We start from the raw sequence: 15,037 nt of genomic DNA, 5'->3' as shown, positions 1-15,037 counted from the left end.
GGGCTATGCCGCACCACTGGAGTGCAGGTCATCATCGTCAGTGACAGCGGTCTACAGTGTACATTTGAAACGTCCCCTTAGAACAAAATAACTGACAAAATATTTTTTAGCGCATACAAGATCAGCTGACACAGGTGATACAAGAATTACGTACTTCAGAGGACACTCGCGCTCCAACACGGGAAGAGGACCATAGAAATACGGAACAGCCACAAAATAATAAGACAGGGCACTTCGGAAATTATGAAAGAAATTGGCAAGGTACACTGAATTTTGAGATGGAACCGCCGACACGACGTAACAATGACCGATATGCTACTCGGCGACACGATGATTTTGACTATAAGCTGTTCATTACTACACGTAAATTCAAAACGTTTAAGAATTCTGCCAACGACATTCATCCACTAGCGGGGCTCCATCAATTCTCTCATTGTTTCCCTCCTAACTGGTCATTGGAGCACAGGTTAGAATTTATGTGTGGCTACTTGGAGAATGAACCAGCTGTAAGAATGCGATCGGCCATTCACGATTGTCACAGTGAAGGCTACGGGTCTTGTGTCATTCAGATCATCATCTACCTTTGTAGATAAGTTAGTGAACTGATCCGAAAGTTCTGCTACTTTCTCCGATAGTGTACTTATTTCCTCAGTGTGTTTTTCTGAACCAAGTTTCAGAGTGTCCATTTGTGTTTAAATCGTATCTACTGTGTCCTTTAAGTTTTCTTGAGTTTTTGCAAGTTGTGTAACCGAATCGGTAGATGCAACTGAGTCAATTTCAGCTTGCAAGGTGTCGTGATTTTCATGAACAATAGTTTGCAGTTCTTTTATGGCTGCTTCATGATTCTGTAATGCATTTTCATGACGCGAAGAAATAGGTTGGAAATGCTCACAAATTTGTGTTTTTACGTCATTACAGACTTTCTGACATTTCGATTCAATGTTATGTAACTCAGTAGTTAAATCTTCACGTGTTTGTTCAACCTTATGTTCCACTGAGTGTAACTTTTGAAGCTTTTGTTCCATTGCGTCTAACTGTTGCTGTGTTTGTCTCTGGTGTTGTTCCATTGTGTCTAACTTTTGAAGCTTTTGCTGTGTTTGTCTCTGATTTTGTTCCATTGTGTCTAACTTTTGAAGATTTTGTCCCATTTGTTGCATTAATTGTAATAACAATGCATTAGTGTCTGGAATCTGTTCCTCTACGCTTTTCGGCAGTGCATTTGCACCAGCAACATTCACATTTTGACAAGCAGAAAATGTGTCTTGACTTATTTGAGAAAACGGTGAGAACCCAAAACCTGAGTCTACAGTATTTGCAATGTTGTGTTCTGTCATTCCCAATTCCTGAGGCGAGCTGTTGCCGACCGATCGATCGATAATGCTTCCCTGTTTACTACCTGTTTCACTGTCTACACCATTATTTGACGCCCGCTCCATTTCCCTATGCACAGATACCAAATTACTACTTTGAATATTAGTTAATTCATTACATGGTGGCGTTAACACACTGCTTTCGTCTTCACTGTCATTTCTCAGTTTACTTTGGAGCCTAGTGTTACGTTTTTCACACGCCATTATTGTCACAATATTTCACACGACAACACAGAAAAACACAATTTGAAGAGAAAAAATAGGGGAACACATTAACATAGCACTGAAAATAATATCTAGTTAATTGCAAGCGTAGCTGCGAAATACTTGGTGCAAATCTAAATGCATGCCACAACTGTGTACAAGAATGAAAAACTACAACTACAAAGGAAATTCTCTCTACAATTACGCGCTAGCAATAAACAAAAGCTACACTAATTACACAAACTACAAGAAAAAATCAGAAGATTCCAGTGAGGTTTCCTCGGCTAAGGGTCGACGTATGAAACGTCCCCTTAGAACAATTTATACAAGACTGTGCTTAAACTGACACACAATATTTTTTAGCGCAACGCAATCTGAATTTCAGAAATCCCTACAAAGGAATGGCCCTAACTAACATTAACCTATACCTTTCACAAATCACTTACCTCACCAAAAATCTTCGTTACTCGAACTACTGCAATACAGCGAGCGCCACTACTGCCAGCTAAATAAAAGATTCAAATTACGGAAGGCACTAACTACTGATAGGCATAGTTAGCAAATGAAAGATTTTAATAGAGAACAAACAATGTATTTACCTTAATAGTGTTGAAAAACCATAATATACATGTTCATGACATTCAGTCTTACAAATTTCCAAACTCCGCCATCTCTCTCCCCACATCTACCACTGCTGGCGGCTCACCTCCAACTGCGCAACGCTACGCGCTGTTCACATCCAGCTGCCGCTGCCCAACACTACAATGGCAGACAACAATGCAAACTAGCCACAGACTGCACACAGCACAGCCAGTGATTTTCATACAGAGCGCTACGTAACGTTGCCAATAAGAAAACATAAACAGCCTACTTACACAATGTTATCAAGTTGAGAAGGGGAACATCTAAAAGGAGCTCAGTAGGAGTTTGTATTAGGGAGGGAGACGTCTGTGCGGCTGTGTTATCCTCAGTGCCACGGTGGCGCACTTGTTAGCGCATCTGCATTGTGAACAAGATACCACAGTTTCATTACCGACTTTGGTAAAGATATTAATTCATTGCTTCGGCCTGTATTCATTATCCTAGATGAAGTTGTAACATCATATGTCTCAGGAACATATAATTACATATAATTAACTTATCAAGAGTGTTGATTTGACATCTGCTTCTATGGTAATAAAAAATGAAGCTGTCAAAGGAACTGAAAAAAATCAGTCTCCTTACTGGTCCTCATGCTTTTGTATCACGCTGCATTTCTTTTATTATTGATGGTACTGGAACTTTTGGTCGTAGTAATGGATGGATTTCTGTACCTGTGGTTAGATATACATCTACTGCTTCAGTCAGGCGACAGAGTTTCGAGTTGAATGCCATAGAGTATAGAATAATTCATATGTCTGAGTTTCCCAGTAAGGACTTTGGTAAATCATGTCATATTAGTGATATGCCTTTGTCTACTCGCAGCAGGGGGTCCAGCAGCAGGCATGCTTATTTGGATGTTGACTCTCCTGTGTTCGCAGTGACTGGTGCTTCCTTACACCTCGGCACTCACATGTCAGACACAATAAGGTTCTGGAAACGAGCTATTCCTTGTCTGACATAACGAAAGCACCGGGCAGCGAAGGCATTGGTTTATATTCTTACAGATTGACGCCACCGTTGACGGACGGAGTGTAGCTGTGGCTTTCTGTTCAGACTACATTTTGGCCTATGCATCTGTGTCATGTTACCTTCACCCTTAACGTAATTATTCTATGTTGGATATCTAACAACGCCTTGGTAGTTTTTAGGTGAATGCCATGTTAACTTCAAAATGAGAAATGTTAAATTGCTGCTAAACCGTAGTAAAGTTTACTACTCCACATTTCATTCAAAGGAGGTGATATTAATATGTTATGCATCAGTTAATTACAGTTATTAGTGGTATGTTACCAAATTAAGTACAATATGACCTGTTTTATACGCTACTGCAATCGTTAATTTTACAAGGCTTGATAATCTGAGGTTAATTATCACGTTTATCACTGGCAACAGTTACCCTCTAATTAGCGTGGTTCATTTTAGTCACGACGTAAAACAGTTTCGTTCTATAACCAATAGTTTTAAAGTCATTGTATAAGGTTACAGTTTATTTAATCCTAGCCTGTTGTGTGAGGCAGTACTTAAATCGAAATCTTTAATTAAATACACTAATTTGGACCTGTAATATCATCCATCAATCGATGCTAAAGGACTCCTTCTGACTACTCAGACCTCAATGAACTCAGTTTCTCACAGGTACATAATCAAATTAACACTAAGCAAACTGAACAATCATTGGAACGAATAAACTAATAGCTTAGCAAACCTACATGGGGGATGTAGGCAGATACTTCAGATAAACACATATGTGGGCAAAGCAGTTAAACTTGTGGGAGTCATACCATGATTGACGAAGTATAATGCATAGAAACAGATAATACTAGAGAAGGATCTATGGGCAGAGTTGAAAGCGTGTTGAAATAATTGCAGGCAACCCTCCGAAATGAGGGCTGGAATTACTGAACATCATTCCGAATGATTCGTCTTTCATACAGTTATCTTCGATCTAGTGACCAGATCTCACCATACTCATAAACTGTAAGTGGTTGTTGAAGTGGCTGCAAAATAAGTCATTGGTTCAGTACCATCAACACTTCTCTGTCTGCATCTACGTTCGGTTCAGGCGGATGAGAGCCTTTAGTCCCACAAAAACCTTCATATCGAGAAACATTCTAGAAGTTATGTCTGTCTGTGGAGAAGCCTGTCCATCAACACACATGCTGTAGAAGTAACTTTCTGCAGAGAGCTCCAGCGAAAGAAAACTTTTTGATCTGTATTTCGACCAGTAAGGTGTCTTACAAGACGCTGCTTCCGCTCATTTACTCGGTTAAGCAGGATGGTTAAGCAGTTGAGAAACAGTATGAAATAAATTCGTATTTGTGAATTTGGACAACCATCAGCTGTATCATGGAATGACGACAGTGAAAATTTGTGCCGGGCCTGGACTCGAATCCGGATTTCGCGCTTGTAGTGAGCGGCCGCCTTACCGTTAGGCTATCCGAGCGTGACACATGGCTAGACCCAAACTTCCATATGTCTTAAATTATGTGTCTACAATCTGCACTCGTACGTTCATTATGTGTATTCCCGGACAGGGAAGATATCGTAATTGAAATTCGCTTGCCCGGTGTCGGCGGATAAATGCGATATTGCAATGCCTGTCTTGTTCAGGAGTAGGATGCAGATTTCCTTCCGACATGCACGTATGTCCGGAGCAGGGCGACCACTTGCAACAAGCGAAATACATGGGTGAAAGTCCTTCTTCGGCAAAAAGTTTCATTGTCATCATTCCATTACACAGCTGATGGTTGTCCATGTCTGCAAATGCGAACTTATTTCATGTATTGCATAACAGCTGTAGTCACCGCAGTACCTATTCCTTCGGACCTGCATGTATAAACGGAAGAAACTGCATCGTACTTTTGAACAACACAGGCTCTTCAATAGCCCGCATCTCGTGGTCGTGCGGTAGCGTTCTCGCTTCCCACGCCCGGGTTCCCGGGTTCGATTCCCGGCGGGGTCAGGGATTTTCTCTGCCTCGTGATGGCTGGGTGTTGTGTGCTGTCCTTAGGTTAGTTAGGTTTAAGTAGTTCTAAGTTCTAGGGGACTTATGACCACAGCAGTTGAGTCCCATAGTGCTCAGAGCCATTTGAGCTCTTCAATATCTCAATTATTCGCCGATACCGGGCAAGCGAGTTTCAGTTAAAATGTTTTCCCTGTATGGGAATATACACAATGAATGTACGAGTGTAAACTGTAGACGCATGTCTGACGACATATGGGTGTTTGGGTCTGGCCATAGCACTCCGTCTTCAGGCCACAAATGGCCCATCGGGAGCATCCAGCCACCGTGTCATCCTCAGTGGAGGATGTTGATAGGAGGGGCGTGTGGTCAGCACACCGCTCTCTCTCTCTCTTTTCTTTTTTTTGTTTTTTTTTTTTTTTTTGTTTAAAAACCGGAGCCGCTACTATTCGGTCGAGTGGCGCCTCAATTGGCATCACGAGGCTGAGTGCACCCGAAAAATGGCAGCAGCTCATGGCGGCCTGGATGGCCACCCATCCAAGTGCCGGCCACGCCCGACAGTGCTTAACTTCGGTGATCTGACGGGAACCGGTGTATCCACTGCGTGGGTCTGGCCATGGGTCGTCGTAATTACAAAAAAATCTGGGTAGCTTGGCGCTCTGACTTACTCCCTTTCTTCTCCATACTTCCATTACTAAATTATTTACTCCAAACAGTGGTAGCCGTTTTTACATTTCCTTAAACATTCCATTTGGTGGCCCCAGGGCGTGGTGTTGGCGTACGATGATCTTTACTGAATCCCAAATTTTCTGTTCTCATTCCATTTTCTAAGATTTTACCTTGACAGCCCATGTTTTTCTGTGAACTTTGACTGCCCTGAGTTTCCCCTCTACAATGATTCTTCCAAGACTCTCCCGTTAAGTGCCACTTATTCCACGGAAACACCGCTCGTGGAAAACAGGCTGTGGTTCACCACATCCTGGATATGTAATCTGCATTATGTGACTTCAGACGCTGTTCCGTATACCACTCTCTGTCCAGATAGGATATCTGCCCGGCGTTTGCTGCTCGCTCCGCTATCACGAAGTACACTACCAGGGGCTTCACGTAATCGTGCAGCTCTGCGATTTCTCCGCGGGACTGCTACGGTCGCAGGTTCGAATCCTGCCTCGGGCATGGGTGTGTGTGACGTCCTTAGGTTAGTTAGGTTTAAGTAGTTCTAAGTTCCAGGGGACTTATGACCTAAGATGCTGAGTCCCATAGTGCTCAGAGCCACTCTGCGATTTCTACCAGCAGTCGAGCAGCACAACTCACAGAATTGCACAGTGGTGCCTCACACAGAGTCGCACTCAAGAAAGCCCCTAAGAGCCACAACACCAATCATCGCTTCTCGGCTTTTGGTGATATCAATGTATCTTTTTTAAGATAAGGATTCTTTATTTATGAAAATAGTCAGATCGCCAACATCATTAACAACCCTTTACATTTACAGAGCTGGAGGGTAACACACTGAGTTTTTACGGTCCTGTACTGCAGTCCGTCATCCACAACAGAGTACAACCTGCTTTAACAGTGGCTTCTCATTCAGATATGCTGGCAATTTAACATCATATCGTTATCTAAGTAGTTAAGTATTAGCAGTCGGAACTACTAATTCACGTTTAATTGCCCAGTTAAGACGATTTGATTATTTCTTACAGGTTTTACTTATGTTACAGGTCAGTTTGCCGTCGCGCAACACCGTTGTGGTTTAAAAACATCAAACTCATACAACGCCACTTATATTATTATTTCTAGGGCATTAATGTCGACTGTATCCCGACAGTTATTAGAGGCTTACAATGCACTTTAACTTTAAGGCAATACACGATTAATTATCAAGAAAACATCACTATACATTCCATTTTAGTTTAACGGATCATACACCACCACCAAACAGCAACACTAAAAGCCACTTGAAGACTCAAGAAAGTATTGCTTCTAGTACACGGAAAATGAATGTTCTCTCTGGGGCAAATACTTTGAACACGAAGACAGTTTGTGAATAAAGATCGTTGTCATTCCACGGTGTTATCCCACTGCTGACTATTCTATGACTTTCATCTACTCTGTATAAGTTCATTAATATTGCACCCTGGGAAGATTTTATATTCTCGCCCTTAGTCTTTTGTGATCTGAGACGCCATCCAAGCCGGCCGAAGTGGCCGTGCGGTTCTAGGCGCTGCAGTCTGGAACCGCGAGACCGCTACGGTCGCAGGTTCGAATCCTGCCTCGGGCATGGATGTGTGTGATGTCCTTAGGTTAGTTTGGTTTAAGTAGTTCTAAGTTCTAGGGGACTTCAGAAGTTGAGGCCCATAGTGCTCAGAGCCATTTTTGAACGCCATCCAAAGTTATCCAGAGTTGTAGAACTCTCCCGTCTAGCCTACTGTTTTAATCTTCATCAGTTTGATCTTTTATTTCTAAGTGAAATATGTAAACGATCTGTCTTTGAATGATGGCGATGAAGCGTAGTATTTTTCGTGGGTAGAGCGATTTCTAATTGACCTAAATGCAAATTCAGCTTCGTACAACTACGTGAATTTTGAGTGCAGCATTCATGATAAATCAGTACAAGAGAATGTCTTTGGTCATGCGACTACGCAACAAGTGCTGAAACTGAAATCGAGTCACTATAGGAATGTAGGCCCAGAAGACGCTGAAGGCAGATGCAATAATTAATCTCATTTGTAGGGTTATGATGTGCCTGGCTTAAAACGAAAGAAATGTCATGTTTCAAGTATCTGATATTTCAATCATTTATAAGTTGTTCAGTAATGTGCGTCTAGTTTGCTGCCGTCTTTCGTATTACGTATCTTCCGAACGTTCCGACTGTTCCTCTGTTCACAGAGATAGAATTCTGCGGAAAACGAAATAATGTAACCGACATTACTGAATAATTCAGACCACTGTAAAATATTTTCAGCCACTGTCTTACTAGATTATGCGACCAAACCATTAACTGTAATTTCTGAGAAGTCTACAGCAACAATTAGGTATTTGTGATTTACGTGATCAGTGAGCTTGCCATTTCGAGTAACTGTTTTTCCTCTAGAGTGGGATATCACTTAGTCTCATTAGATTTGTTCAGTACACCATTGAAACGAAACTGTTTTCAGTGGGTTAAGTTTCAATCCGTGCAAAGTATATCCCCCTTTTCGCCAGTCTCAACGGACAGTAGCAGAGTCAAGAGACTTTTGATGCTTGACAGATGAATATTGTTGGGATTAAAAATGGCCACATCTGAATTACTTTACCTAGATTATTCACAACCATTGCGAAATACGGACATAAACTTAAAGGTGAATCAAAACTGAACTTTTGCCTAAATATTCGCTTCTACCCCTATCTAAAGGTCACATCTTACAAGTATGACGACTGTACCACTTGCTGAAAAAACAGGTATGGATCAAATCGAAAAGTGCCACGTAGTATCAAGCGAACTAAGAAAAAACAGATTCCTGTAACGAGATCCGTTGAACCTAGAGAGTATGGTGTGGCATTTCCAAGTGCCCAGTAGCAAGGGGTAACACGTATTCGTACGTATATAAAAGGAAATAAAAGCGAGAAGATACATACGCTGTAGCTGAACTTGTACAAAACAGAAGCTGTGGGCAGCCAGTTTGTTTACGACAGGATTCGTGATAGAAGACTATAACCATTGATATGCTCCCGATCTATTATAAAAATCTACAACGACGGACATCAGGAAAATGGAGACGAGGAGACATGCTCTCTTTTTAACCGACCAGAAAAGAAGGAAAAGCAACGACTGTGTGAATGCTGTAAATCACACAAATCTGGGAATGTCAAAGATCTGGTGCCAGTTTATCTGCAGAAACTGATTGAAGAGCAAAGGTAGTGGGGATGAAATTATAAGAGATTCTGTTGAGATGATAGACACAGAGATGGAACCAGATGTGTAGACACCCGTACGATCCGGACCACGTTAAGCAATCTGTGTGACATGCAAAACAGAGTCCTGGGACTACGTCATGATATCAATTTTGTTAACCGATTGTAGGATGCGCCTTCGTTTGTAGTGAAATATCTGTTTTATGGCCTTTATCGGAAATGTATTGTGGGAAAATTAGATTTGTTTCAGTACGAATAAAGTTATTTATATATCTCTTCTGCTTTGTTTCCATTTATTGATTTTTGTACAAGCAGCTGTTAGGAGGAATTTTCCAAACTTTACTGCCGTTAAAAAGACGCGACTATTACTTAATCTGATTACTTTATTCTGTCTTGAGTCATCATGATGCAAAAATATTTGGTACAACAAACAGAGAGAGGGAGAGACGGGGAGAGAGAGATTATTTGATCAACATTTTCGTGTGCGTCAATAACGATTGAGTTTTGGTACACGATGCAAGAAAAGAGAATTTTGATCTTGTACGACTCTGATATACGTCTGGTGGACCTCTTAGAGTTTCACTAGCATGTTCATAAAATATGCTGATACAGGGAGTACAGTGCCTGCCAAGCAACAAGAAAAAACACGCCTATCGTTATAAGTATAATATACGACAGGCTGTTTAAAAGCTTGCCGCGTAATACATCAGGAGGAATATCTCGGTGGTAAATTATCAGCTTTGCCCGGCCGCAAACTTCGTTCATCACCTTAATAATTACCATTTTTCATTAGCAACCATTCTACAGGAGTTTCCGAAGTTTATTTATTATATTCTCTTTGGTACCGGAAACACGAAATGTAAGTACCAATTTATACTAAATGCCTCTTAATCTGAAACTAGACACTGGGTTGAAGCCAGTAACTCACAGCACGGTCTGCTATGCCGAGGAAGCCCTATTCATTTCAATCAGTACGCTAACTAGTGTGAAATACTTCGGAATTACGATGCGGAACAGCTTTAAATCAACGAACTTGGTGCATCTGATAGTGCCGTAACTCACGTCTTTCGCAATTTTCGTAAGCCGTTGGAAGGTAAACCGCCGCAGAATATTCATTAGTGCATGTAACAGAACCGTTGCTTCACTGTATACAGAGCTCACCACAGTCAAGACATTGAATAAGCATATTTCCTTTTCGAAATGAAGAATATTATACGATTATTCCCTGAAAGTGAGAGAGATTATCTTTTCGTTTCCAAAGAGTTTTTCTCTTAAACAGAAAGCTATCAGAAAAAGCTCAAACAAACGACGTAGAAATCATATATCAACCTTATGAGAATTGTCTTATGCTTATTCTGTCTGTTACCTCATATGAACAGTTCTTTTCATTCTAAACACACTTTAAGTTGACATGTCTACCATTATTCAAAGCATTTTTCTGACAATATATCTCAAAATTTTGCAGTGAGGACATCTTATTAACGATAGGTTGCTATTCGGCAGCTTGCTACATATGACACATGGTGCGAATGTAGGGTATATTGGACAAACAGTAAGGGTGGACAAACATGGTTTTCAAATATTATCAGTAGTATAACAGTATAATAAAACGAAATGGTACGGTTGTGTCGACGAGGAAAGCAAGAAAATCCGTGCCATTGGCGTCTCAGGATGAGGAAAGAACATTAAATTGACGTTTTATACAACGTTGGAATCAAGGAAATGTAAAAATATTCTTCATAGCAGTTTTATTATGAAGGAGAAATACAAAATGTTAACACTCAGAATCTTAAAATTCGTTGCAATCAGTCCCTCTTCTCGCTACCCGGGTATGACATGAAGAAAAAGACGTAGCAGATGTGACTCTACAGATCTGTGATGTGTAAGTAGGTTCTTATGAATGCAAGTTGTCACAATAGCAGTTTTTTGCTAAACAAATGCGCAATTGTAAAAGGTTTCTATGAAAGAAACTTGCTGTTACGCTAATGTGCTGAAAGGAAGTTTTACTAGAACGCTACTGCGTATAGTTACATGGTGGTAAACGGCAGGTTCGAAAGGCTTGTTGTTAGCCGGCCAGAGTGGCCGAGTGGTTCTAGGCGCTTCAGTCCGGAACTGCGCGAGTGGTATGGTCGCAGGTTCTAATCCTGCCTCGGGCATGGATGTGTGTGATGTCCTTAGGTTAGTTAGGTTTAACCCTAGGACGCCCAAGCCTTTTTTTCTAACTTGGATGCCTAAGGGGGGGGAGGGGGTTCGGAGCGGCCACAGGTATTAAATAAGTTTACTGACGAAAAATTACAACTTTCAAAATGGTTTATGTATTTTAACTAAGGCATTGGTTTATAAATGTTGTTAATTGTTATAAATATTGGATTGAGTGAATAAAAAATTTACATATTACAATACAAAATTCAGATGTGTTCATATACAATAGACTACTCTGAGTCCTCAACTTCAAGGCAAGAGACACACTTCACAATTTTTTCTGAATGTGTGTTACACACATGTTTATGACACTGTCCACAATGCTGTTTTGGTTTACTTAGCTTGTTGTACTTCTGCTTCTCTTTTTTAGCTTTTCTTACACAAATATGGCACCGACCTTTCCCTGCAGGAGGCTGACGTGCTTCTGTTGTCACTTCTTTGATTTTCTTTTGTAGAACAATCTCCATTGATTGAACCCTCTTGCATTGGCACTTCTTTCTTCTACCTGCAATTTCACTAGTTCCATCCCAGCTTGCAGAAGATAAAGTTTCCATTTGTTGTGTTTCTTCTCGTTCCATCTTGGATGTTGCTGGATGAATATGGTAGTTGCATTGATAGCACAAATGTCGATGAGAGAGTAAAATACAGATAGAGGCCATCTCTTTGTTTCCCTCTTGCAGGTGGACATACGCGCCATTTGATCAATGGTATCAATTCCACCTTTAGTGGAATTATAATATGCATTTATCACGGTTTTACTCTTCTCTCCTCCAACAGTGCCTTTATCTTGGTGCATTGTTGACAACATCAGCAAGTTTTTGCTTGGTTTCGTTTTTGCTGTGTAGGACACCAAAGTTACTGGAGGCCTACGTGTTGGGAACTGCACTAACTCACTGCAAGTTTAAGAGATAAATAACAGCATACTGACATCAACAATCACTTTCTCTGAAAGTAAATAGATTGTTGTGAATATCAAGAATACCAATCAACAAGAAACTAACTTGCATTGTTGTAGAAATGAGAAATACGAAATCCTACTAAGGGAAATTTTCTATAGCATGGAGGCCTAATGGGGTGGGTTCGTTGGACCCATAATAAGTTTATTTGTTTTTTCTTTCAAAGCAGGAATTTTCTATAAAATATATTGAAACTAACGTTTCATAAAATAGCCAACAAACAATAACTCAAAGGAAATATGTAGTATGAAAGTTACTTGAGCAAAAGCAGGGGACATAAAAAATTCAGGGTTCAACCAACCCCCCCCCCCCTTAGGCGTCCTAGGGTTAAGTATTCCTAAGTTCTAGGGGACTGATGACCTCAGAAGTTAAGTCCCATAGTGCTCAGAGCCATTTGAGCCATTTGAGCTGTAAGTAGGCTGTTTATGTTTTCTTTATGTAAGTAGGCTGTTTATGTTTTCTTATTGGTAACGCCACATAGCGCTCTGTATGAAAATCACTGGCTGTGCTGTGTGCAGTCTGTAGCTAGTTTGCATTGTTGTCTGCCATTGTAGTGTTGGGCAGCGGCAGCTGGATGTGAACAGCGTGTAGCGTTGCGCAGTTAGAGGTGAGCCGCCAGCAGTGGTGGATGTGTGGAAGGGAATGGCGGAGTTTGGAAATTACGTATATTATGACTTTTGATGATATTAAGGTAAAGACATTGTTTGTTCTCTATTAAAATCTTTCATTTGCTAACTATCCCTATTAGTAGTTAGTGCCTTCCGTAGTTTGAATCTTTTATTTAGCTGGCAGTAGTGGCGCTCGCCGTATTGCAGTAGCTCGAGTAACGAAGATTTTTGTGAGGTAAGTGATTTGTGAAAGGTATAGGTTAATGTTAGTCAGGGCCATTCTTTTGTAGGGATTATTAAAAGTCAGATTGCGTTGCGCTAAAAATATTGTGTGTCAGTTTATGCACAGTCATGCAGAGCTTATTGTTAAATGGCACGATTAACCCAGCAATACCAACGCATTTTCCATAACGCGCACTACGAAAGGGATGATTTGGGGGTGGGGGGCGGTCGGTACTTTCCGCCCATCACAGAAATACTAAAAACAAAACAAATTGATTAAATGTCATATAATTTTATTAACAACATTTTCTGTAAATCTTAAAATAGGCACTGAAGTATCAGTAGGTTCCATAACACGAAAATACGGTTTAGCAATGCCGCTTTTTCCGTAATGTGTACGTAGATTATGACCATCATAAATTTTTTTAAAAACTCAGGTTTCGTTAACTGTCATTGAGTTTCATTCATAACATACATTTTAATGATATGCAGGTGTGTAAGAAGGATTCTGAAGCTGAAAATATGAATACGAGATTCGACGCAGAAACTAACATGAACTACTATAATTTAAATTATTTGATTACCTTTTACTGAAAAATGCAAAACAATTCCGGCATCTGGTATAGAAATCATTAAAAACAAAAAATATTTTTTGCCAAATTTTATACGTTATGTTCAGAAGTTGGTGTAATGTTCCCCCAGCCCGCTCGGTACTGCGAGACTTAAATTTGCACTAAAATAACTTCTTATTTTACCTGTAACGTATTTCCGGATACAGACATATAAAAAAAAATGTAACCCATCTACTGAACAGAATGCACTGTGAAGCGGTAAATTTTATAACAGTTCAATATCTCTCTCCGCTGAAGATAAAGTATGTATTACAGATTTCAAATAATTTAGGCCTCTCAGTCGCCTAATCGCTAAATAATTTCGATGATCAGGTCATATTAGGCAAAATTTTTTGATGATATATGGTTCAAAAAAATTGCTCTATGCACTATGGTACTTAACATCTGAGGTCATCATCCCCTAGACTTAGAACTACTTAAACCTAACTATCCTAAGGACATCACATACATCCATGCCCGAGGCAGGATTCGAACCTGCGACCGTAGCAGCAGCGCGGTTCCGTATTGAACCGCTCGGCCACAGCGGCCAGCCGATGATATGTGCAATGCATTGGCAACACTTATACAGCATGGGCTGACTAACGTGCTGCTCGGGTGCTGTAATCGATTGATCAGCAGCAAAGTAAGGGATAAAAAACTTTTATCCCAATCTGTATTCATTCTGTTTCAGTCAATTGACTACTATGAGGCATCAAAGACGAAAGACAACAGGTAACGAACGCCTTATAAATTGTATAAAACACTTCTTAACGATTCCAGTAAGAAAATAAGAACTGTTTTCCGATGAAGAATAAAAAAAGACTGTATATAGATGGGGCCTCTGAGAAGCTGCTATTCAAGAATTTCGCACTTATTCAAGACAGTCAGTCCTATTAGCATCGGGGTGCAGGAGATGACAGTAATGGGATTGAATGTTTAGATACCCCAGATGGCATTACATATACACTCCTGGAAATTGAAATAAGAACACCGTGAATTCATTGTCCCAGGAAGGGGAAACTTTATTGACACATTCCTGGGGTCAGATACATCACATGACCACACTGACAGAACCACAGGCACATAGACACAGGCAACAGAGCATGCACAATGTCGGCACTAGTACAGTGTATATCCACCTTTCGCAGCAATGCAGGCTGCTATTCTCCCATGGAGACGATCGTAGAGATGCTGGATGTAGTCCTGTGGAACGGCTTGCCATGCCATTTCCACCTGGCGCCTCAGTTGGACCAGCGTTCGTGCTGGACGTGCAGACCGCGTGAGACGACGCTTCATCCAGTCCCAAACATGCTCAATGGGGGACAGATCCGGAGATCTTGCTGGCCAGGGTAGTTGACTTACACCTTCT

The sequence above is a fragment of the Schistocerca cancellata genome, chromosome 7 (genome assembly GCF_023864275.1).
Source record: "Schistocerca cancellata isolate TAMUIC-IGC-003103 chromosome 7, iqSchCanc2.1, whole genome shotgun sequence".
Classification (NCBI taxonomy): domain Eukaryota; kingdom Metazoa; phylum Arthropoda; class Insecta; order Orthoptera; family Acrididae; genus Schistocerca; species Schistocerca cancellata.
The sequence above is the reverse complement of the archived record's forward strand: the minus strand, read 5'-3'. Positions refer to the sequence as shown.